General features: G+C 41.8%; 1 pseudogene; it reads left to right on the top strand.

Annotated features, from left to right (window-relative positions):
• Positions 1-16,941: 16,941 nt before the first annotated feature.
• Positions 16,942-18,872, top strand: LOC103218533 (trifunctional enzyme subunit alpha, mitochondrial pseudogene; annotated as a pseudogene).
• Positions 18,873-26,514: the final 7,642 nt, after the last annotated feature.

The following is a 26,514-nucleotide window of genomic DNA, read 5'->3' as shown; positions in this document are numbered from 1 at the left end:
ACTGGAAGGTGCAGGCATTTGAAATCTGATCCCTTTAAGTTGTATCATCAGATGTGAGTTGGGCTTTTATCATATTTTCACCCATTTGTCAAGAGAATAACACACAGGTACACACAATTGGGTTGTTTTATTGTTTTAAATAAAAATGGCATAGATTTAAGGTGCATAACATGATGTTTTGATATCCATAATGAAAGGATTACTATAGTCAAGCTAATTAACTTATCCCTCTCCTCACATAGTAACCTTGTATGTGCAAGTGTGTGTGGTTACCGCACCTGAAATCTACTGTCTTAGAAAATTTCCAGTATACAATTTTTTCTTTTTGAGACAGAGCCTCACTCTGTTACCCAGGCTGGTGTGCAGTGGCACCATCTTGGTTTACTGCAGCCTTGACCTCCTGGGCTCAAACAGTCCTCCCACCTCAGCCTCCCGAGTAGCTGAGACCACAGATGCACACCACCACACTGGGCTATTTTTTTTTAATTTTTTTTGTACAGAGAGGGTCTCACTATGTTCTCATTTGGGTCTTCAACTCCTGGGCTCAAATAATCCTCCCATCTCAGCCAAAGTGCTGTGATTACAGGTGTGAACCACTGGCCTGGCCCAATACAGTATTTTTAACTACAGTCATCATGCTGTGCAATAGATCTCTAGACTTATTAATCTTGTATAACTGCAACTTTGTACCATTTGAGCAACATCTTCCCATTTTCCCTACCTCCCCATGCCTAGTAACCACCATTTTACTTTCTTTCTTTCTTTTTTCTTTTTTTTTTTTTTTTTTTGAGACGGAGTCTGTTGCCCAGGCTAGAGTGCAATTGCGAGATCTCGGCTCACTGCAACCTCCGCCTCCAGGTTCAAATGATTCTCCTGCCTCAGCCTCCCAATTAGCTGGAATTTCAAGCATGCACCACCACGCCCAGCTAATTTTTGTATTTTTAGCAGAGACAGGGTTTTCACCATGTTGGCCAGGCTGGTCTCAAACTCCTGACCTCAAGTGATCCACCTACCTCGGCCTCCTAAAGTGCTGAGATTACACGTGTGAGCCACTGTGGCTGGCTCACCATTTTACTTTCTGCTTCTATGTATTCAACTTTTTAGGATTACACATATAAGTGAGATTATGCAGTATTTTTCTTTCTGTGTCTGACTTATTTCACCAAGCATAATGTCCTCCAGATTTATCAATGTTGTTGCAAATGGCAAGATCTCCTTTTTTCAGGCGGAATAATATTCTTATTCCGATATATATATATATATCACATTTCTTGATCCATTCATCTGTCAACAGACCCTTATGTTGTCTCCGTATCTTGGCTATTGTGAATAGTGCAGGAGTGGACATGGGAGATATCTCTTCAAGGCACTGATTTCATTTTCTTTGAGTATTTACCCAGAAGCAGGATTACTCAATATGGTAGTTCTGTATTAAAAGTTTTGAGGATCGCATAGTAGTTCTATTTTTAGTTTTTTTTGAGAAACATCCATACTGTTCCCTATTAACAGCTGTGCCAACTTACATTCCCACCAACAGTGTACAAAGGCTCCTTTTGCTCCACATTCTCACCAACACGTGTTTTCTTTTGTCTTTCTGGTAACAGCCATCCTAACAGGTGTGAGGTTATGAGATAGAAAAAAATAAAAATGTAAAATGCGAAACCAAAAGTATATAATAGGGGCCGGGCACGGTGGCTCACGCCTGTAATCTCAGCACTTTGGGAGGCCGAGGCAGGCGGATCACCTGAGGTCAGGAGTTTGACATCAGCCTGGACAACATAGTGAAACCCCGTCTCTACCAAAAAAAAAAAAAAAAAAAAAAAAAAGCCAGGTATGATGGCAGGTGACTGTAATCCCAGCTACTTGGGAGGCTGAGGCAGGAGAATTGCTTGAACCTGGGAGGTGGAGGTTGCAGTGAGCAGAGATTGTGCCACTGCACTCCAGCCTGGGCGACAGAGTGAGACTGTGTCTTAAAAAAAAAAAAAAAAATGTATGATAGGAAAAACTGACATTTTTTCTTCCACATTCACACACCACTCAACACAGCCCTTCTGACGCCAGATGTGTGCCGGTCTTTTCCCAAACACCAAGCAGTTTTCCTGGGGACATCAACTGGGTGTTCTATAATTTAATTCAGTTCTGGCACTATCTACCTAGAGATAGCATCAGACCTCACAGGTGGTGGGTCTGTGCCACAAGATGGCCCCCACTTCAGATGCCAATCTCAAATTTCAGGTTGTGACCTGTACTTCTGATCAACGGGCTTAGGGGTTCCTACAAGCCACGCCTTGGGTTCCATTAATTTGATACGCTGGTTTAACAAACTTAGGGAAACACTTAACTTTTGCCAGTTTATTATGCTAATGAAGCATATAATAAAGCATACAGGCCAGGTGTGGTGGCTCATGCCTGTAATCCCAGCAGTCCGGAAGGCTAAGGTAAGTGGATCACTTCAGGCCAGGAGTTCGAGATCAGCCTGGCCAGCATGATGAAACTTCCATCTCTACTAAAAAAACACAAAAATTAGTTGGGCATGGTGGCTCACACCTATAGTCCCAGCTACTCGGGAGGCTGAGGCATGAGAATCGCTTGAACTCAGGAGGCAGAGGTTGCAGTCAGCTGAGATCGCACCACTATACTCCAGCTTGGGTGACAGAGTGAGATTCTGTCTTAAAAAAAAAAAAAAAAAAAGATACATATGAACAGCCAGATGAAAGTACAGAGGGTAAGAATGGGAGGCGTCTGAGCACAGAAGCTTCCTTCCCCTAGACTTGGAGTGTGCCACCCTCCCGCTACACAGATATATTTACCAACTCAGGAGCTCTTTGAACTCCATAGTTCAGGGATTTTTATGGAGACTTGATCATGTAGGCATGATTAATTATGAACTCTATTCCCAGCCCCTCTCTTCTCTCAGGAGAACGGGGAGTGGGACTGAAAATTCTAAGCTTCTAGTCATTATTTCGTCTTTCTGGGGACTGGCACCTCTCCTACAGTCTATCAGGAGTCATCTCATTAGAACAAAATATACTCCTGTCATCCAGAAATCCCAAGCTGTTCAAAGCTCTGTGTCAGATGCTCTTATCACTCAGGAAATTCTCAGGGCTTTAGGAACTCTGGGCCATGAACCAGGGGCAGAGACCAAATATATATTATTCTTATTCTTTCACAGAGATGATATCTCATTGTGATTTTGATTTGTATTTCCCTCATGATTACATTTTCACACACTTGGACAATTGTATGCCTTCTTTTGAGAAATGTCTATTCAGGTCCTTTATCCATTTTTAATTGGGTTATGTATGTGAGAATAAATATGATTTAAAAGCTGTTTGTGGACCAGGTGCGGTGGCTCACGCCTGCAATCTCAGCACTTTGGGAGGCTAAGGTGGGCGGATCACTTGAGGTCAGGAGTTCGAGACCAGCCTGGCCAACATGGTGAAATGTCGTCTCTACTAAACATACAAAAATTAGCTGGGCATGGTGGCGTGTACCTGTAATCCCAGCTACTCGAGAGGCTGAGGCAGAATTGCTTGAACCCAGGAGGTGGAGATTGCAGTAAGCCGAGATCACACCATTATACTCCAGCCTGGGCGACAAGAGTGAAACTCCATCTCAAAGCAATTTTAAAAAGCTGTTGGACCCCCAGAAACACTGTAAGCCTTGAGAGAGATGTGACTGTGTTCTGGGTCACATATGGTTGCAACATCTGCTTCTCAAGTTATAGACTAACCCACTTCCTTATTTTTCTTGTACTGTATAGTAACTAGAGAAAATTAAATGACGTCAAGGACAAAAACCTCTTGCCTTGTTAATTAATGACCCTTATTATAGATTAACTTCTCCTTTGTCGTCTTGCTTTGCTTAGATCAGATGACAGAAAACATATGACTATTACACCCTCTGCAAAAGATGCTATAGGTACCCTTCCCAAAAAGAAACACTGCCTATAATCAATCAAATTGTTATAACTATGCACCAACCTTGTATGAAAAATGTTGTAATTATGCATAAACTCCTGTGTCTCTACCTGTATAAATGATACTTTAACTTCCCTAGTTCGGAACACTGACTCCATTTCCTTGGAGCTGGTGTTCTTAATGGACTATCTTCAAACTTTGTCCTTGAATAAACTTTATTTAAATTAGATTCTGACTCTTTTGATTATTTTAGGTTGACATTTTTGTTTTGGTACTAAGTTGTATGAATTCCTTATATATTTTGTATATTAAATCCCTGTTCACCTTTTTTTTTTTCCTTTTTGAAACAGTGTCTCGCTCTGTCACCCAGGCTAGAGTCCAGTGATGCAATCACAGCTCACTGCAGCCTTGACCTCCCAGGCTCAAGCAATCCTCCTGCCTCAGCCTCCTGAGTAGCTGTGACTACAGACATAAGCCACCATACCCAGATGATTTTTATACTTTTTTTGTAGAGATAGAGGCCTCACTTTGTTGCCCAGGCTGGCCTTAAACTCCTTAGCTCAAGTGATCCTCCTGCCTCAGCTTCCCAAAGTGCTGGAATTATATGCATTAGCCACTGCACCTGGCCAGACATTAACCCTTTCATCAAATATATGATTAGCAACCATTTTCTTCTAACCTATAGGCTGGCTTTTCATTTTGATGACTGTTTTCTTTGCTGTGCAGAAGCTTTTCAGTTTGATTTAGTCCTGCTTTTTATTTTTGCTTTTGTTGCCTATTCTTTCGGTGTCATAGCCAAAAACATCATTGCCAAGGCCAATGTCAAGAAGCTGCCCATTCCCACCCTGATTTTCTTCCAGTAGTTTTATGGTTTCAGGCCTTATTTTAGTCCTTAATTCATTTTAGTTGATTTTGGTGTATGGTGTAAGATAAGGGACCAATTTCATTCTTTTGCATGTGGATATCAGTTTTCTAACACAATTTATTGAAGAGACTATCCTTTCCCCACTGTGTATTCTTGGTGCCCCTGTTGAAAATTAGTTGACCTGTTGGGTGTGGTGACTCACGCCTGTATTTCCAACACTTTGGGAGGCCAAGGTGGGTGGATCACTTGAGGTCAGGAGTTCAAGACCAGCCTGGCCAACATGGTGAAACCCCATCTGTACTAAAAGCACAAAAATTAGTCAGGCATGGTGGCTCACACCTGTAATCCCAGCTATTTGTGAGGCTGAGGCAGGAGAATTGCTTGAACCTGGAAAGTGCAGGTTACAGTGAGCTGAGATCATGCCACTGCACTCCAGGACAGGCAACAGAGACTCTATCTCAAACACGCACACACGTACACACACATGCACACGCACAAAGAAAATTAGTTGACTTTGTATGCTGGAGTTTATTAGGGATTTTTCTATTCTCTTACATTAGTCTACGTGTCTGTTTTTATGCCAGTACCATACAGTTTGACTACCATAGTTTTGTGATATAATTTGAAATCAGAAAGTATGCTGCCTGTAACTTTGTTCTTCTTTCTCAAGATTGATTTGTGTATTCAGGGTCTTTTGTTCCATACAAATTTTAGAATTATTTATTTCTTTGAAAAATGGAATTTTGATAGGAACTGTGTTTAATCATTTAATCTCTATGCCCCTTTATTTAGTATAAACTTTTTTTTTTTTTGAAGGAGTGGAGTGCAGGCTGGAGTACAGTGGCATGATCATGGCTCTCTACAGCCTTGATTTCCTGGGCTCAGGTGATCCTCCCACCTCAGCCTCCTGAGTAGCTGGGACTACAGGTATGTGCCACCATGCCTAGCTAATTTTTGTATTTTTTGTAGAGATGGGGTTTTGCCATGCTGCTCAGGCTGGTCTCGAACTCCCGGGTTCATGTGATCCGTCTGCCTCGGCCTCCCAAAGTGTTGGAATTATAGGCGTGAGCCACTGTGCCAGGCCCGTATAGATATTTTAACAATATTAACTCTTCTAATCCATGAACACAGGATATCTTTCCACTTATTTGTCATTGTCTTCAATTTCTTTCATCAGTGTTTTATAAGTTTCAGTGTATATATCTGTCACCTCCTTGGTTAAGTTTATTCCTAACTATTGTATTATTTTTGATGCTGTCATAAATGAAATTATTTTCTTGATTTTCTTTTTGGGTAGATCTTTGTTCTCGTAAATAAATGCAACTAATTTTTGTATGTTGGTTTTTTAATCCTGCAACGTTACTGAATTTATTAGTTCTAATCTTTTTTTGTGTGTGGACTCTTTAGTTTTCTACATACAGAATTATGTCATTTACAAAGAGAAATAATTTTACTTCATCCTCTCAAATTTGGATGCCTCTTATTTTTCTTGTGTGATTGTTCTTGCTAGCACTTCCAGCATTATGTTGAAAAGAAGTGGCAACAGTGGGCATCCTTGCCTTGTCCCAGACCTTAGAGGAAAAATTTTCAGCTTTTCCATTAATTTTGATGTTAGCTGTGTGCTTTTCATAAACGGCGTTATTGTGCTGAGGAATTTCCTTCTATACCTATTTTGATGAATTTTTTTCTACCATGAATGAGTGTTGAAGTTTGTCAAATGCTTCTACGTCTCTTGACATGATCATGTGGTTTTTAATATGACATAGCACATTGATTGATCTGTATGTGTTAAATCACTCCAAAGGATAAATCCCACTTGGTCATGGTGTAGAATCTTTTTGATGTGTTGTTGAATTTGGTTTGCTACTATTTTATTGAGGATTTTTGTATCTATCACATATTTCTTCCTTCCTTCCTTCCTTCCTTCCTTCCTTCCTTCCTTCCTTCCTTCCTTCCTTCCTTCTTTCCCTCCTTCCTTCCTTCCTTCCTTCCTTCCTTCCTTCCTTCCTTCCTTCCTTCTTTTCTCTTTCTTTCCTTCTTTCCTTCTTTCTTTCTTTCTTTCTTTCTTTCTTTCTTTCTTTCTTTCTTTCTTTCTTTCTTTCTTTCTGAAACTGAGTTTTGCTCTGTCACCCAGGCTGGAGTGCAGTGGTGCAATCTCAGCTCACTGCAACCTCCGCCTCCTAGGTTCAAGTCATTCTCCTGCCTCAGTCTCCCAAGTAGCTGGGATTACATGCGTCCACCACCACACTTGGTTAATCTTTTTTTTTTTTTTTTTTGAGACGGAGCCTCAGTCTGTCGCCCAAGCTGGAGTGCGATGGTGGGATCTCAGCTCACTGCAAACTCCGCCTCCTGGGTTCAAGCGATTCTCCTGCCTCAGCCTCCTGAGTAGCTGGGATTACAGGCGCTTGCCACTATGCCGGGTTAATTTTTGTATTTTTAGTAGAGATGGGGTTTCACCATGTTAGTCAGACTGGTCTCCAACTTCTGACCTCAAGTGATCCGCCCACCTCAGCCTCCCAAAATGCCGGGATTACAGGCACTAGCCATCACGCCCGGCCAATTTTTTTGTATTTTCAGTAGAGATGGGGTTTCACCATGTTGGCCAGCCTGGTATCAAACTCCTGACCTCAGGTGATCCGCCCACCTCGACCTCTCAAAGTGCTGGGATGACAAGGCGTGAGCCACCGCACCCGGCCTTTCACATATTTCTTAATGGCAGTTCTTTTAAACACACACGCACACACACACTCACACACACACACAAACACACTCACATCCTTACTGAAACTGAAATTATTTTTTTAAAGCCCAATAGCTTCCCTGACAAGGGCCCTCTTTCTTCCTGCTCAGCCTCTGACTGGGGAGTGATCCCATTCTCTAGACAAAAAGTCATCTAAAAAGTTTAGCCAACAACTAGAAAGCAGAGAAGCTGGGACTGAGATTTGAATGCATCAGCCTTATTCCAAAGCCCGTGCAATACTCTCAAGCTGGTAAAATCAACCCTACGGACCTTAATCTGTGTGACCATATCAATTTAGAAATCTTCATCAGAGCTACAGAGAAAGATTCCCCCCGCCACCTCCACATAACTGTATCATTTCAAATTGGTATATGTCAGGCAAACTCAATAAATGGCTTATGCAAGAAAGGCTTTGTCTTCTGCCCAGAAATGTAGACAGTTGACCCAGCAAGCATTAAATCTAAATCTAGTTGAAACATGGACCTGTACTTCTTTGGAGCTCCTTGTTTTATCAAAAGACGCACTGTTGGCAGAATTATCTGTGGATATTTGTTTACTGTATTTTATAAAGTGTATTTGCTATGGTGCTGGCAAAACCTAATAAACACAACACAAAATACAGTCTACATTCCTGTATAATGCCTCTTTCTGTTTTGAAAATCTTTTCAGTATATAGACTGTAAAAAAAGATTCTCTCTAACATATATCAATCCGTTTTAGATATTCAGCATTTGAAAATGAAGTTCCTGAAGAGAAACAAATATTCTGTTTGTTTTCATGTTCTACCCCTTTGGGGTCAAGTTAAAAAAGTGATTTTGTGAGAAATTTATAAAGATTACCTTTGAAAGCTGAAATTCATTCATCTGATTAATATTTATTAAAGGCCTATTATGAGAGAGCATAAGGGAAACATCGAAGGTGAATACTGGTGTGCATTATAGTTCTTCAAGCAGTTTATAATGTTGTTAAAAGCTTTAAAAATAGACATAATACTTAAAGGCAGTTGCAGTGGCTCACGCCTATAATTCCAGCACTTTGGGAGACTGAGGCAGGCGGATTACCTGAGGTCAGGAGTTTGAGACCAGCCTGGCCAACACGGTGAAACCTTGTCTCTACTGAAAACACAAAAATTAGCCGGGCGCAGTGGTGCATGCCTGTAGTCACAACCACTCGGGAGGATGAGGCAGCAGAATTCTTTGAACCTGGGAGGCAGAGGTTGCAGAAAGCCGAGACTGTGCTACAGCACTCTCCACCCTGGGTGACAGTGAGATTCTACCGCAAAAAAAAAAAGAAAAGAAAAGACAAAATACTTAAAGGACTGACAATATTAAAATAAATAGCTATAAAAGACAAATCTAAAAATTACTGAATCATGGCATCTCAAAGTTGAAGGAACTTTAGTGTTTCTTTAGCCGTATGCTTTTCAAAATGGGACATGCACATCGGGAGATATGCTTATTTTTTGAGGGTGCAGCAATTGATCAAGGATAAGTTGAAGCCACAGGATGGACATGCCGTGCTTTCCTGGAACATAAAAGTTTCCCAAAAATTAGAGGAAAACATTATTTTTATTTAATAAATTATTTAGAGAAGAATGTAATATGCACATTAATGTCCTTATACTTATGTCTTTTCCCCACTTTTTAATTTAATTTTATTTTATTTGAGGAAAATTAGAGGAAAACATTATTTTTATTTAAAAAATTATTTAGAGATGAATGTAATATGCACATTAATTTCCTTATACTTATGTCTTTTCCCCACTTTTTTTTTTAATTTTTATTTTTTGAGACAGAATCTCACTCTGCCACCCTGGCTGGAGGGCAGTGGTACAATCTTGGCTTACTGCAACCTCCATCTCCCAGGCTCTCCCACCTCAGCCTTTCCAGTAGCTGGGACCACAGGCACCCACCACCACACCTGGCTAATTTTTGTATTTTTTGTAGAGATGGGGTTATGCCACGTTGTCCAGGCTGGTCTCGAACTCCTGGACTCAAGACATTCACCTGACTGGGCCTCCCAAAGTGCTTGGGTTACAAATGTGAGCTACCCCACCGGGCCTTTCTTTTCCCCATTATTATCTTCTACTCTCATGAGAAAAGGAAAGGGCCTCGAGACATGGAAGACTTCAACAATTTTTATTTTCCCCTGTCTGCATAGTAAACCCACATGTAGCCAGCCTACCAGTGTGGTTGCTAATATAGCATCGTGAAACTTTTAAAGATAAAACATAGATTCCAAGTAAGTTGATTGATTTGCAATTATACCCTCAGATGCTCAGCATTTCTTAATTTGCTCTTCTTTATATAGACAGTTTAATGGGGAAAAACTGAGAAAAAACGATTCTCTAATTCTCTGTAAAAAGCATGAATTCTTGCTAAAATTTTCCAAATGTGGTCTCCTACTTTTTTTTTTTTTTTTTTTTTTTTTTTTGAGACAAGTTCTTGCTTTGTTGCTTTGTTGCCCAGGCTGGAGTGCACTGGTGCAATCTCAGCTCACTGCAGCTTCAACTTCCTGGGCTCAAATGATCCTCCCACCCCAGCCTCCTGAGTAGCTAGGACTACAAGCATGTGCCACCACTCTCGGCTAATTTTTTAATTTTTTATAGTGACAGGATTTCACTATGTTGCCCAGGCTAGTCTTGCACTGCTGGGCTCAGGCGATCCTCTCGCCTCAGCCTCCCAGAGTGCTGGGATTACAGGCATGAGCCACTGCACCTGGCCTCTCTTACTCTCTTGTACAAACCCAATATGGTCAGCCCTCTATATCCATGAGTTCCACAGCCTTGGATTGAAAATAATTGAAAAACAAACAAAATAACAGTTAAAAATAATACAAATTTTTAAAACAATATGGTATAGCAACTATTTACATAGCATTTACATTGTATTAGGTATTATAAGTGGTCTAGAGATGACTGAAAGTATACAGGAGTATGTGTATAGGTTATATGTAAATACTATGCCATTTTATATAAAGGACTTGAGCATCCTCGGATTTTGGTATCTGAGGAGGGTCCTGGAACCAATGAATCCCTGGTGGTTCCCGAGGGACAGCTGTACCAGGGTATGCATCATCCACTTTGTGGCATGAGTTCAGAGGAAGAAGAAAACCATGGTAGATAGAAGCTACAGTAATCAAAATAATTGAAATAATCACAAGTTTAATGATATACAGGCAGTGCTTGATTGAGACTTTGATGAATAGATAGGATTTGAACGTTTATTTATCATTCGAATAATAAAATGAATAGAAAATATTTGACTATTCATTTATCTTCATTGAGGATGGGGCAGAGAATTCTGGAAGAGAGTATAGTGTAATGAAACCAGCATGGTCTTCGAAGACAGAGAGACTTGGGCCCAAGATCTGTCCCCTTTTATTTTTTCTTTGAGACAGGGTCTTACCCTGTCACCTAGGCTGGAGTGCACTGGTGAAATCATAGGTCACTGCAGCCTCCAACTGCTCAGCTCAAGTGATCCTCCTACCTCAGCCTCCTGAGTAGCTGCGACTACCGACATGTGCCACCACACCCAGCTAATTTTTGTATTTTTTGGAGAGAGAAGGTTTCCCCATGTTTGCCCAAGCTAGTCTCAAACTCCTAGGCTTAATTGATCTGCCTGCCTTGGCCTCCCAAAGTGCTGGGATTACAGGAGTGAGCCACTGTGTCCAGCAGATCTGGCGCTTTCCCTTAGGAAATGTATGGCATTGGGAAAGAATTCCTTCCTCACAAAGTCATCCTGGCGGTTTTCTTAGCTACTGTGTGTGAATTTGAAAGCATGGCATCTGGGATGTGTAAAACATGCCTGACAAAACTTCTCATCTCTCCAGGTGACAGGAACAGCATGAGCTTGTTGTCCTCACAACCTTGCTGTTCCTGTCATCTTCTCTCCAGGTGACAGGAACAGCAGGGTTGTGAGGACTTGCTTCTGATATTTTAGCCACAGTTTGACCTCAGTCTGGTTTGAGTGAAGGCTCACAGTAAAGCTATGTTGACATAAAATTAAGATGTTATTCATATTTTATATACTCTTCTTAAGGAAAACTCTAATAAAATCCAGAGTTAACTAACTTACATGTAGCTATAAAATTCTTTATGTTAAGGAAACTTGATTTGTCCAGCATAAGAAAATATTTCTTAGAAAGCAATATTCCCTGTTCACCTTGCTTCTTCTAAAGGAATAAAATTATATCTCTTATAATTACAGAAGCATTTTCTCTTTGGGGGGATTTGGAGTTAGTGAGACTGAAAAACAATTTTGTGGGGTTCCATTCAGCTATTAGTTATTTTCCTTACTAACTACTCTCTCCTCTCACCAACTTCTATTGAAAAACCACAGCACAACCTGGCTAGTTCATTTTTAACAAAAATAACATGACTTGGAAATTGTGCTGCTGGTGCACATCTGGACTTCACCACTTAATCCTCACCATGAGAAGCACAAGGTGAGGTTTCATTATGGCCACTATGTGAAGCCAAATTGGGGACTTCCCCTGGGAGTCTCCAGGGTGTACATTCCTGTGTCTGAGGCCAGCATGCTCCGGCAGTGACTCCCCAGGCCACTATTTTTGGACACCAGCTAGATTGTTCAATGTGATACTTTGTTGTTTTTTAAAAGAGCTCAAAAAGGAGTCTGTGTGGGTGAAAGTGTGATTTTTGGAGTGCTTCAACTTCTGCATTCCCCGATTTTTGTTTTTCTCAGTTTACTGCCAGCCATATTACAGAACTTCTCTGGGGTATGAAGAAGTTGAGTGACAGGCCTTTATGCATATACAGGAATTACTCATTCAACTTCTGCTGTGCAGCTGCCCAGGACTCTTCAAGGATGAGAGAACAGTAAACAAGAATGTATCAAAAATCTAGGACTGGGCAAAGGGCTAAAACAAAAGAATTATTTTTAATGGGAAAATGAACTAAGGAACCTTCTCTGATCATGCACATATAAGATGTAGAGTAGCAGGAAAAGTTAGGTTTTGTAATCTAGCATGTAGAGATTTGAATTCTGTCTCCACCATTTCCTAACCATCCTCCTCCTCCACATTTCTTTGAATGTGTTACCTAATGTCACATGTTTCAGTTCCTCCATGTATAAAATGTGATCAAATAATAGTGATAATAGCTAATGCTTATTGTGTACTTACTTTATGGAAGCACATTGCATATAGTATCTCATTTAAATCCAAGAGGTAGGAAATATTATTATTCCTATGTTCAGGCATAAATATCTGAGGTGGCTCAGAGGTGAAACAACTGTTTTGCAGGATAGCCAAAGATAGGCCAGGATAGGCCAGGCATGGAGGCTCATGACTGTAATCCCAACACTTTAGGAGGTTGAGGCTGGTGGACCACTTGGAGGTCAGGAGTTTGAGACCAGCCTGGGCTACATAGTGAGACCCTCTCTTGAAAATAATAATAACATAAACTAGTGTCTCAGCATGTTGCACAGAAGTTACTCTATAAATAACAACTATTTTTATAAAATATTATCTTACAATAACTGGTATATTTAATAACTGGTATATTAGAAGATGAGATATTTCAATGCCACACCTCTACAACCATTTGATCTTTGACAAACCTGACAAAAACAAGCAATGGGGAAAGGATTCCCTATTTAATAAATGGTGCTGGGAAAACTGGCTAGCCATGTGTAGAAAACAGAAAACTGGACCCTTCCTTACATCTTATACAAAAATTAAGTCAAGATGGATTAAAGACTTACATGTAAAACCCAAAACCATAAAAACCCTGGAAGAAAACCTAGGCAATACCATTCAGGACATAGGCCTGGGCAAGGACTTCATGACTAAAACACCAAAAGCAATCGCAACAAAAGCCAAAATTGACAGATGGGATCCAGTTAAACTAAAGAGCTTCTGCACAGCAAAAGAAGCTGTCATCAGAGTGAACAGGTAACCTACAGAATGGGAGAAAAAATTTGCAGTCTACCCATCTGACAAAGATCTAATATCTCAGCATCTACAAGGAACTTAAGCAAATTTACAAGAAAAAATAACCCCATCAAAAAGTGGGCAAAGGACATGAACAGACACTTCTCAAAAGAAGACATTCATGTGGCCAACAAACACATGAAAAAAGTCCCATCATCACTGGTCATTAGAGAAATGCAAATTAAAATCACAATGAGATACCATCTCACGCCAGTTAGAATGGTGATTATTAAGTCAGGAAACAACAGATACTGGCAAGGCTGTGGAGAAATAGGAATGCTTTTACACTGTTGGTGGGAGTGTAAATTAGTTCAACCATTGTGGAAGACGGTGTGGCGATTCCTCAAGGATCTAAAACCAGAAATACCATTTGACCTAGCAATCTCATTACTGGGTATATACCCAAAGGATTATAAATCATTCTACTATAAAAACACATGCACATGTATGTTTATTGCAGCACTATTGACAATAGCAAAGACTTGGAACCAACCCAAATGCCCATCAATGATAGACTGGATAAAGAAAATATGGCACATATACACCAGGGAATACTATGCAGCCATAAAAAAAATAATGAGTTATTGTCCTTTGCAGGAACATGGATGAAGCTGGAAGCCATCATTCTCACCAAACTAACACAAGAACAGAAAACCAGACACTGCATGTTCTCACTCATAAGTGGGAGTTGCACAATGAGAACACATGGACACAGGGAGGGGAACATCACACACCGGGGCCATGTTGGGGGGTGGGGGGCAAGGGGATAGAGAGCATTAGGAAAAATACCTAATGCATGCAGGGCTTAAAACCTAGATGATGGGTTGATAGGTGCAGGAAACCACCATGGCACATGTATACGTATGCAACAAACCTGCAAGTTCTGCACATGTATCCCAGAACTTAAAGTAAAATTAAAAAAAAAAAAAAAGAATAACAAAAATTTCATCCTTCTACTTCAAAGCTTCTCTTAAAAAAAAAAAAAGAAGACGACGATGAGATATTTCAAAAATATAAGTTCTGACCATCCACAAGTTATCTGCACCCATAGTTCAAAGTTTTCTGATTAGTTATGAAATATGAGTAGATTTATGGTTCTCACATTTTGGTGTGAGTGAGTGAGTGCATAAAATTGCAGATTCCACAAATTTTGACTTCGTGCATCCCAGGGCTCTGCGTTTTTGAAAAACATGCCAATAATTCATTCCAAAGCTGGTGGTCAGTTTGGAGGCGAACTTTGATAAATATTGACCTAGAAGATCTCCAAAGTCTCATCCAGCTCTAAAATGACAAAATAAATTTTTTTAAGCTGTCATGGGGTTACGGGAAGGAGGGCAGTTTTCAACAAATTGAAATGCCAGGGAAAATTAGAGGTGTTCCAAATTACATGGAACTCTTCACAGGGTTTTTTTTCTCTTTGTGGGTAGATACATTCCAAAGACCAAATTCCACATTAGTTGTTTGCTCAGAGATGCAATGTAAGGTCTGATATGATTCCAAAAATTAGTAGAGTAAATATTGATCCAGTTAGCTCTAAAATGGATGAGGGACAGTTCCTAAGGAAATTATAGCATATTAGAAACACCATGCCATCTGTAGAATTGCCATTCTCATCTCTAAAGATACTTCTTTCCAGAGAGTCTCGAAGTCCTGGAACCATGTTGGCAAATTCTTCCTCCTCAGCTCTTGTTTTCTTTTCTTTTTTTTTTTTTTTTTTTTTTTTTTGGACGGAGTCTCACTCTGTCGCCCAGGCTGGAGTGCAGTGGCCGGATGTCAGCTCACTGCAAACTCGGCCTCCTGCGTTCATGCCATTCTCTTGCCTCAGGCTCCTGAGTAGCTGGGACTACAGGCGCCCGCCACCGCGCCCGGCTAATTTTTTGTATTTTTAGTAGAGTTGGGGTTTCACCGTGGTAGCCAGGATAGTCTCGATCTCCTGACCTCCTGATCTACCTGCCTCGGCCTCCCAAAGTGCTGGGATAGGAGTGAGCCACCGCGCCGGGCTGGGTTTTTTCTTTTAGAGTCTGTACTGGTGATTGCCTTTCTTTTATGATAATCTATTCAGTCACTACTAATCAAATCACAACCCCTCTTGTTTTCATTAAAATCAGTGTCCTTAATGAGATTTGAGAAGCAAACGACATCAGCAGCTCCAAATTCTTTAGTTCACACTGCAGCCAGTTTCCCCCTCCCCACAACCCCTCACCCCTTTTACCCACCGATCACCCATCCACACACTCCCCACCCGCATCCACACATTGGCTGAAAGTACCAATCAATGAGGGCCTTTTCACTTTGTCACCAGAGGAGGCAAGCAAGAGTCAACCATCTCAGCACAGTTAGAAAACAACACTAGTAACTCACTCAGTACATGCCAGCACTGTGGGTAATTTAGTCAGCCTGCCCCTACCTCCATGCATTCAGGTTACTTTAGACCTCCATCCACAGGTTCCCTAAAGGAGGCATGGCTACAGCAAAAATTAAATAAAATCAAAATTCTCCATTGAGACAATTTTCCTGGATGTGCTCTGTAATTAGTTATTTATGCTCCATACAAATAATCCTAAAATCTTAAGACAGACTAGAAAGGTCACATTGTGCATGATTTCATTTATATGGAAGTATTCAATTTATATGAAAATATATCTAGGATAGGTAAATCCCGAGAGGCAGAAAGCAGACCGGTAGTTGCCCAGGAGCTAGAGAGGAGACTAGGGAGTGGCTGCTTAAGGAATGTGGGCTTTTCTTTTGGGGATAGGAAAAAGTTTTGAAAATAGAGGTGGTAGTTACACAAATCTGTATATGCTGAACGCCACTGAATTGTATACTTTAAAATGCTTAATACTATGTTATGTCAATTTCACCTCAATTTTTAAAAATCTTGATTAAGAGGAAAACTCCTCCGCTCAGCCAGCCCCGCTAAAAGCGGTCTCCACTGCTGTCCTCTTCAACTCAACATGGTGGCCTACTGGGCAATTGGCATCCTCAGCTGTGTCTCTGCCTTCAGGATCCTCTGCTCCTGAAGTTATATATGCTGCAGTTTTACAGAGTCTTCTGCTTTGCTGACCAGAACCCATATGAACCATGGAGTCAAAGGGGATGTGGCAATTATTCGAATTAACTCTCTCAATTCAAAGGTAAGTACACTGAATGAAGAGCTGCATTCAGAGTTCACAGAAGTTCGTTATGAATGAAATCTGGGTTACTAATCAAATCAGAAGTGTCGCCCTTATCTCACCAAAGCCAGGCTGCTTTATTGCAGGTGCTGATATCAACATGTTAGCCACTTGCAAGACCCCTCAAGAAGTAACACAGATGTCACAAGAAGCATAGAGAACATTTGAGAAACTTGAGAAGGTCACAAAGCCTGTTTGATCCATCAATGGATCCTGCCTGGGAGGAGGACTTGAGCTTGCCATTTCATGCCAATACAGAATAGCAACAAAAGATGGAAAAACATATTAGGTGCCCCTGAAGTCTTGCTGGGGATCTTACAAGGAGCAGGAGGCACACAAAGGTTGCCCAAAATGGTGGGTGTGCCTGCTGCTTTTGACATGATGCTGCCTAGTAGAAACATTCGTGCAGACAGGGCAAAGAAAATGGGACTGGTTGACTAATCAGTGGAACCCCTGAGAACAGGACTAAAACCTCCAGAGTAATGGGCAATCGAATACCAAGAAGAAGTTGCAATTACTTTCGCCAAAGGTCTAGCTGATAAGATCTCTCCAAAGAGAGACAAGGAATTGGTGGAAAAATTGACAGGGTGCGCCATGACCATTCCATTTGTCAGGCAACAGGTTTCCAAAAAAGTAGAAGAAAAAGTGCGAAAGGAGACTAAAGGCCTTTCTCCTGCGCCTCTGAAAATAATTGATGTGGTAAAGACTGGAATTGAGCAAGGGAGTGATGCTGGTTATCTCTCTGAATCTCAGAAATTTGGAGAGCTTGCAATGACCACTGAATCAAAGGCCTTGATGGGATTCTACCATGGTCAGGTCTTGTGCAAGAAGAACAAATTTGGAGCTCCACAGAAGGATGTTAAGCATCTGGTTATTCTTGGTGAAGGGCTGAAGGGAGCAGACATTGCCCAAGTCTCTGTGGATATGAGGCTAAAGACTATAATTAAAGATGCCGCACTCACTAGGCTAGGCCAAGGACAGCAACAAGTGTTCAAAGGATTGAAGGATAAAGTGAAGAAGAAAGCTCTAACATCATTTGAAACCTCCAGAGGAATCATTTGAAAGGGATTCCATCTTCAGTAACTTGACTGGGCAGCTTGATTAGCAACGTTTTAAAGGTCGACATGGTGATTGAAGCTGTGTTTGAGGACCTTAGTCTTAAGCACAGAGTGCTAAAGGAAGTAGAAGCGGTGGTTGCAGATCACTGTGTCTTTGCCAGTAACACATCTGCTTTCCCAATCAGTGAAATCGCTGCTGTCAGCAAAAGACGTGAGAAGGTGATTGGCATGCACTACTTCTCTCCCGTCGACAAGATGCAGCTGCTGGAGATGATCACAACCAAGAAAACTTCCAAAGACACCAGTGCTTCAGCTGTAGCAGTCGGTCTCAAGCAGGCGAAGGTCATCATTGTGGTTAAGGATGGACCTGACTTCTATACCACCAGATGTCTTTCACCCATGATGTCTGAAGTCATCTGAATCCTCCAGGAAGGAGTTGACCTCAAGAAGCTGGATTCCCTGACCACAAGCTTTGGCTTTCCTGTGGGTGCCGCCACACTGGTGGATGAAGTTGGGGTGGATGTAGTGAAACACATGGCGGAAGATCTGCGCAAAGCCTTTGGGGAGCGGTTTGGAGGTGGAAACCCAGAACTGCTGACACACATGGTGTTCAAGGGCTTCCTGGGTTGCAAGTCTGGGAAGGGCGTTTACATCTATCAGAAGAATGTGAAGAGTAAGAATTTGAATTCTGACGTGGACAGTATCTTAGTGAGTCTAAAGATGCCTCCTAAGTCTAAAGTCTCCTCAGGCGAAGACATCCAGTTCCACCTGGTGACAAGATTTGTGGATAAGGCAGCCACGTGCCTGCGAGAGGGGATCTTGGCCTCACCTGCAGAGGGAGACATCACAGCCATCTTTGGGCTCGGCTTCCCGCCTTGTCTTGGAGGGCCTTTCTGCTTTGTGGATCTGCATGGCACCCAGAAGATAGTGGACCGGCTCAAGAAGTATGAGGCTGCCTGTGGAAAACAATTCACTCCATGCTAACTGCTGGCTGACCACGCTAACAGCCCTAATGAGAAGTTCTCAGTGAGCAGGTCTCATGCCTCACTCGGTCAGTGCACTAACCCCAGCTGCAGGCAGTGCTGGTTTTCCAACAGAGTGGGGTCTAGATTTATCAGAGTAACGAGAAGGAAGACAAACCCTGGCATTGGGTTTGCTCCCTGATTAAAGTGCCTTCAGCCAAAGACCATCTCTCCCTCCTGGTGAAGTCTGACTGTGAACTAGAGTTTGCACTTCCTCTTGGAAGGTGGAACCCACTGTGCTCATTGTGTAAGCCCTGAGGCCTAGAGTGGCAGCCAAGAGCCATCTGGAGCCATCTCTGCCTATTCCTCCCAGGAGGCCAAGGTGGCCAGGGGTGGTGAGGGCAATTCTGCACCCAGTCAAACACGTAACAGTAAACTCTGTATCAGCGTCTCTGCCTGGTTTTTCCTTTTTCTTCTGTGTTTGCCCTTCTGGTTGAAATGCCTCCTTCGAAAAGCAAGCTGGAAGAAAGCCCTGTGCTTTGGGAGTAAGAATGCTTGTGCAGAATTCTAGGCAGCACCTTAGGGAGGGACTGTGATGAGAGAAAGTGGGACTTGGTGCACTTAAAACCACACACACCTGCCTGTGTAGATGTTTCGCCTGGGCTTCTGCTCACCACGGTGTACCAGGATATTAAAGCTCTTTCCCCAGAAAAAAAAAAAAACCTGATTAAACTCAGAGACCTCTAGAGACTAAATAGCCAGAAAAAAGAAACAAGCAATGACTGGGCTGTTCTCTCTTCAGGTGTGTTATTAGTTTGTACAATCAGAGGAGAAATCCATAACTAAGGGGTGCAAAGATGACAAGGGCTCTGGGACCGAGAAGAAAGAACAGATATGGGAATGGGAGGAAAGAGCCCAGGATATCAATGGAAAGTTCACTTGGCCAAAACTAGGCAGCAGATGTGAAGAGGGGGTAAAGGCTGTGAGCAGATGTATGTTTTCCCTGAACAGGAGGACACGTGATACATTTATTGTATAATTTAAAGCATTACTTAATTTTTTATTATCAAGAATGATAAAAACTTGAAAAGAAAACAAGAAAATGAATGTCATTGTAGGAGGCAAAAGGTGTTATTAAAAGCAGAAAGAAACAACTTGAGCAATAAAGAAGTGACTCTAGGCCGGGCCTGGTGGCTCACGCCTGTAATCCCAGCACATTGGGAGGATGAGGCAGGTGGATCATGAGGTCAGGATTTAAGACCAGCCTGACCAACTGATGAAACCCCATCTCTACTAAAAATACGAAAATTAGCCGGGTGTGGTGGTGTGCGCCTGTACTCCCAGCTACTCAGGAGGCTGAGGCAGGAGAATCGCTTGAACCTGGGAGGCGGAGGTTGCAGTGAGTGTGATTGTGCCATTGCGCTCCAGCCTGGGTGACAGAGCGTCTCAAAAAAAAAAAAAAAAAAAAAGAAGTGACTCTAATAAATGCAGAGGCCATGTCTTAGTTAACTCTGCATCCCAGCACTGACCTGGGCACTTGGTGTTCTAAAGTTGTTTGTTGACTGAAGGATAATGACTCACACTTACATAGGGCCTATGTGCCGCGTGCTACTCTAAACCACTTAATTCATTTAATCTCGCAGTAGCTTTAAGGGTTTTTGTTTGTTTGTTTGTTTGTTTTGGGTTTTTTTTTTTTTTTTTTTTGAGGCGGAGTCTCGCTCTGTCGCCCAGGCTGGAGTGCAGTGGGCGATCTCAGCTCACTGCACCCTCTGTCTCCCGGGTTCACGCCATTCTCTTGCCTCAGCCTCCTGAGTATCTGGGACTACAGGCGCCGGCCACCATGCCCGGCTAATTTGCTGTATTTTTAGTAGAGATGGGTTTTCACCATGTTAGACAGGATGATCTTGATCTCCTGACCTTGTGATCCACCCGCCTCAGCCTCCCAAGGTGCTGGGATTACAGGCGTGAGCTACCGCACCCGGCCGCTTAAGGGTTTTATATCACTGATCTCTTTTACAGATGAGAAAAGTGAGGCATAGAATGGCTTGAATCATAATGGTGGCGTGGAGGCTAAAGTAACTCCATCTTGGCTGCTAAAACACCATGTTAACTTCTGATTAACTCCCAGTTCCAGTAATACCTCTAATATTTCTACTTTATCTACTGTTAAGAACACATATTTACCATAAGTCTAGTCCCTAGATTAAAAAAACCTTGATGTTATCATAAACAGGCACTTACTATGAATCCTGCCCTTAAGCAAATTATAGGCTATGATGCAGGTAGCATTCTTGCCTTTCCCTGAGGAGTCAGCTTCAATTGTCTTACACATCCCTTCTGAAGCACGTATACCCTTTCCCTGTGGTATATAAGCCCTGGGTCTGGGTTGGGGTAACAGCAAGGGGATCCACCATCTTGCAGATGCCTAGGACATGGCTTCTGCTTTTAAGTTCTTATTAAATGCTTTTTTGCTGAGAAACTGGGCATGTCTGCCTCTTTAACTGGCCTTTCAGCTCCCTCAGCCTTTGGGGGTAGGTTTGCATAGGGCTGCTCACCGTAGAACAGGTGGAGTCAGGAATTGCACCCGTATAGTCTAGCTCCGACACATAGGCTATCCTTCCTGAAGGAGTCAGTCAAAGAAATCAGGATAAAGAGAAAGACTGATGAGCCAGTAAACGCACTGATTCTCTACCCTTCTGAGAAAAGGAAAAATCGGAACCTCTTTGGCCTTTTCCAGGTTCTTGTTTCTGGTCAGATTCATAGCTAACAGCCACTGGCTAAGTCTCCGTAGAATTCCTGGTAGTGTGTGTGATGTGTGAAAACAACAGACACCTGTACTCTGCCTCAACTTTGTTTGTTTTTTTTGTTTTGTTTGTTTGTTTGTGAGACAAGGGTCTCACACCTTTTGTTGCCTAGGGTGGCCTTGAACTCCAGGGCTCAAGGAGTCTTCCTGCTTCAGCCTGTGGAGTAGCTGGGATTATAGGCAGGAGCCACCACACTAAGTTTCTCTGCTTCAACTCTGAATAAGAGAGCACTTCACATCCAGTGGATATAAAAGCATTCTGCACCTTGAGGTAAGCAAGAAAACAAATAAGCAGGGCCATAACCTCTAGTTCTAGTTTCCAAAATAAACAAAACCTTTAAGTCTCCTCCATAAATTACTGACTCATGCAAACAACTGCATCTCTGACTTTGCCAATGGCAATCTCTGAAGGTTGGTAATAATCTTTGAGGATATGAGAACCATATGCAAAAAAAAAAATCTGACAGGTTGTGGTGGCTTATGCCTATAATCCCAGCAAACCCAATCTCGTGATAACTAACCTACCCCTGCAATAACAGCAGCAGTAATCCATTCATGATGGATTTGCCATCACCCAATCACCTTTTTTCTTTTCTTTTCTTTTCTTTGAGATGGAGTCTCGCTCTGTCACCCAGGCTGGAGTGCAGTGGTGCGATCTTGGCTTACTGCAACCTCTGCCTCCCAAGTTCAAGCAATTCTCATGGCTCAGCCTCCTGAGTAGCTGGGATTACAGGCACCTGCCTCCACACCTAGTTAATTTTTGTATGTTCAGTAGAGATGGGATTTCACCATATTGGCTGGAGTTGGCTGGTCTTGAACTACTTACCTCAAGTCATCTTCCTGCCTCAGCTTCCCAAAGTGCTGGGATTACAGATGTGAGCCACTGCTCCTGGCCCTAATCACGTCTTCTTTTTTTTTTTTTTTTTTTTTTTAGATGGAGTTTTGCTCTTGTTGCCCAGGCTAGAGTGCAATGGCACAATCTTGGCTCACTGCAGCCTCCACCTCCTGGGTTCAAGCGATTCTCCTGCCTCAGCCTCCCAAGTAACTGGAATTATAGGTGCCCACCCCTACACCTGGCTAATTTTTTGTATTTTTAGTAGAGACAGGGTTTCGCCATGTTGGCCAGATTGGTCTCGAACTCCTGACCTCAGGTTATCCACCAGCCTCAGCCTCCCAAAGTGCTGGGATTACAGCATGCCTGACCCCTAATCACCTCTTAAAGACTCCACATCAATTAAAACTCAACATGAGTTTGGGAGGGGACAAACATTCAAACCATAACAATGGTTTGAGTTCCAAATACCAAACTTCTAAAAGGTCTAAAAGTTCTAAAAGTTCATTCAGTCACAAAAGGAAGACTCCAAGACAAAGGAGTTAGTTTACTTGCTTGCCAAAGGTTTGTTTGGGACGCTACACCTTAGAAAACCTGGAATAAAAAATACAATCTACTGAAAGAGAAACAAATTAGATTCCCAAAGTCACTAGACTTACTGTTTATCTGTTCATGGTGGGAGTTCCAAATACCAAATCCCAGAGTTCCAAATACCAAATTTGGATTAATTCCACTTTTTAAAAAGTTTTACTTTTAAAAAATTGTTTTACAGACAGGATCTCAATCTGTCACCCAGGCTGTTGTACAGTGGTACCATCATAGCTCACTGTAACCTCGGCCTTGTGGGCTCAAGCACTCCTCCTGCCTCAGCATCCACAGTAGCTAGGACTACAGGGGCAGCTACCATGCCTGGCTAGTATTTTAATTTTTTGTAGAGACAGTCTTGCTATGTTTCTCAGACTAGTCTTGAACTCCTGCCTTGGTCTCCCCCAAAGCGTTGGGATTACAGATGTGAGCTACCTAATCTGGCCAAAAAATAATTTGTAATTAAATTTAAATTAGGACCAGGAACAATGGCTCATGCTTGTGATCTCAACACTTTGGGAGGCCGAGGTGGGAGAATCACTTGAGACTGGGAGTTCAAGACCAGTCTGGGCAACATAGCCAGACCCCCATCTGTACGTGAAAAAAAAAAAAAAGGTAAATTTAAACACACTTTAAACAGTAGAGAAACTAGTATTTGTAGTATTGCACATTTTTTGCAAGTTTCCTACTCATTGACTGTCCAACAAGGTTCATGTCATTTTATTACAAGGGAAAGAATGGAAAAGCCAACCTACTCAAGAACAGTTTAAGAGAAGCCAATCAGCTTTAAGTAGAAAAAAGGCCGGGCGCGGTGGCTCACGCCTGTAATCCCAGCAGGCGGATCACGAGGTCAGGAGATCGAGACCATCCTGGCTAACATGGTGAAACCCCATCTCTACTAAAAATACAAAACAATTAGCTGGGCGTGGTGGCGGGCGCCTGTAGTTCCAGCTTCTCGGGAGGCTGAGGCAGGAGAATGGCGTGAACCCGGGAGGCGGAGCTTGCAGTGAGCCGAGATTGCACCTCTGCACTCCAGCCTGGGGAACAGAGCAAGACCCAGTCTCAAAAAAAAAAAAAAAAAAAAAAGTAGAAAAAAAACCCCTATAGTCTTATTATATATTTAACAGTCTTACTAAACCTTTGAACATATAATCTTATTAATTCACAGAACCACCCCTAAGGCAGGTATATTGCCACCTGCTTACAGTTGAGAAGTTACTTGCTTAACATCACACCACTAGTGAGTACCAAGTCTGGACTGGCACTGAAACAAATACCTAGTATTTGAAATTAAAATGAACAGGATGATGTAAGTGTTGCTTTTATTGTACCTAGAACCATGTTGATTTGGGGATCTAGATGTCCCATATATCAATGATATAATAATTTTTTTTAGTTTCTACATGACAAGAGATAAATTATTCCCACCCTATCTCATTAGAATATATTGGCATTCTTGTAAGTACTTGTACTTTAATTATGAATTATTACATTATGTCAGATCTTTCTATCTCAGTCTTTGTCAGATAGTGGCAACATAAATGACCACAGTTGTTCGACTTTCTCAAGTTATAAATTAACTTCCGGCAAACCAGTTTCTCTTAATAACCAATTAAGGAGCTATCATTTATTATTTTATATGAGTATTTGAAGTCATTTTTGTTTTCAACATGTATTGATTTTGATGTTAATGTTACACATTTTCATAAGCTTATCTGTATTTTTTTTTTTTTTTTTAAACAGAGTCTCACTGTTGCCCAGACTGGAGTGCAGTGGCCTGAGATCTTGGCTCATTACAACCTCTGCCTCTCAGGTTCAAGTGATTCTCCTGCCTTAGCCTCCCGAGTAGCTGGGACTACAGGCGCAGGCCACTATGTCCAGCTAATTTTTGTGTTTTTAGTAGAGATGGGGTTTCCCCATGTTGGCCAGGCTGGTCTCAAACTTTTGACCTCAGGTGATCTTCCTGCCTCAGCCTCCCAAACAAAGTGCTGGGATTATAGGTGTGAGTCACTGCGCCTGACCTGCTTATTTGTATTATACCACTTCATTCTCCTTTCCCCTAAAATCTCATCCATTTTCAAGAATAGATGGATTTATAGAGGTAATTTTATACAAATGGAAGAAATATTTTTGTGTACAATTCTCATTACCATTCATTATAACTCCTTGTGTTTGATCATTTGGGACAGAAGCACATATTAGGAAATGGTATACAATGATGCAGTTGATACCTTAACACCCATCAATCTCTTCAGTATAATACAGATTATTTTCCAGAAAATGAATTTCCTTATACTTGCTCAAAACTTAACTATTCTGGTTTGGTTCGGGGTTTGTGTTTGTTTGTTTGTTTGTTTGGTGGAGGAGGAGGGAAGACAAGGTGAATCTCCCACAAATTTATGAGATCATCTTGAATCCCTATGGATTGTTACATAAATTTAACCAAACACTCCATAAAGCTACACAGTACAGATGTATAGCCAGGTAAGCACATAGGAGAAAGGAAAAGGGAGAGGAAAGGGAAAAATACCAGCAGTAGAGAAAAGCACTGCAAGACCCAAGGGTTAGGAATAAACTAGAAGCTTACTCTAAGTGATTGGACAAGTTGAAAAATAACACAAAATCATGATCAGCTATTAAAAAAAAATGAGGGTTTGAGGTAGAGTGAAGGTCGATTTGTCAACAGGAAGCTGTGGGCTCTGCACCTCTATTTATATAAACATTTGCTTTTTCCATCTTGGGTTCTACCCAGAATTTGTCGTCTGACTGCTGCTTCTGGGTCTGCTTGACTGGTTTTTAGAGAAAAAAAGAAAGAAAGAAAGAAAGAAAACAAAACTGTGGCCACCTGTTCCTCTCCTTACCACAGTCTTAACAAGTCACTTTCCCTGATGTTTGCTTGGTGAAAATGCTCAAAGATACAAGGGCTTCCATTTTTATCAGAGTATTGCATTTTTAATCAAGGCCTGCCTGTGCTGACAAAGCTACAAGGACAACCCTGCCTCTCCTCCACTGTGCTCCTGATGTCTTCCTGTTTTACCCTAAGTTTCCAGATCCCCCAGGACCCCTTCCCCACTTCTCAAATTTGCTTTGAATTTGGAATTTTACAATTTCCATCTTTTAGCTTCCTGCTCCCCCACCCTGGTGTCAGCCTGTTGTCACTCTCTCATCTGGCTATCCCCTGTTCTGGTGCTCTTCCATCTTTGTTCCCACTTCTTTTAGGATTCCTTTCCTTCTTCACTGTGTTGTAGCTGCTTCAGTACAAAAGGAAGAGGGATCTTAGAGGTTGCTTGTGCCTTCTCACCAGGTGTAAAGTGGTTGGTTAAACATCTAACTTTGGCCACAAGTACCCTGAAGCGGAGAAGGAAGGAGCTTGTTGCAAGCAACATATGCTGCTGTATATGTCATCAAAGTAAGACTCCGAAGTTGGGAAACCAGCTGTGGTTTGCACTCTCTGCCATCAGTCAAAACAATACTGAGAAAAAGTGTGCATAGAACTGTATTTAGTGAGTAGAAGACACACTCGAATTTCCATAATGCGTTCCTTTGAGGAGAAAGGAGAATTTTCTTGAATGATAAGCACGGAATATGGAAAAAGCCTCAGAATAGAATCAACTCAATTACAGA

This window comes from Chlorocebus sabaeus, chromosome 11 (assembly GCF_047675955.1).
Source record: "Chlorocebus sabaeus isolate Y175 chromosome 11, mChlSab1.0.hap1, whole genome shotgun sequence".
Lineage (NCBI taxonomy): Eukaryota > Metazoa > Chordata > Mammalia > Primates > Cercopithecidae > Chlorocebus > Chlorocebus sabaeus.
This window is presented reverse-complemented; position numbering and strand designations above follow the sequence as displayed.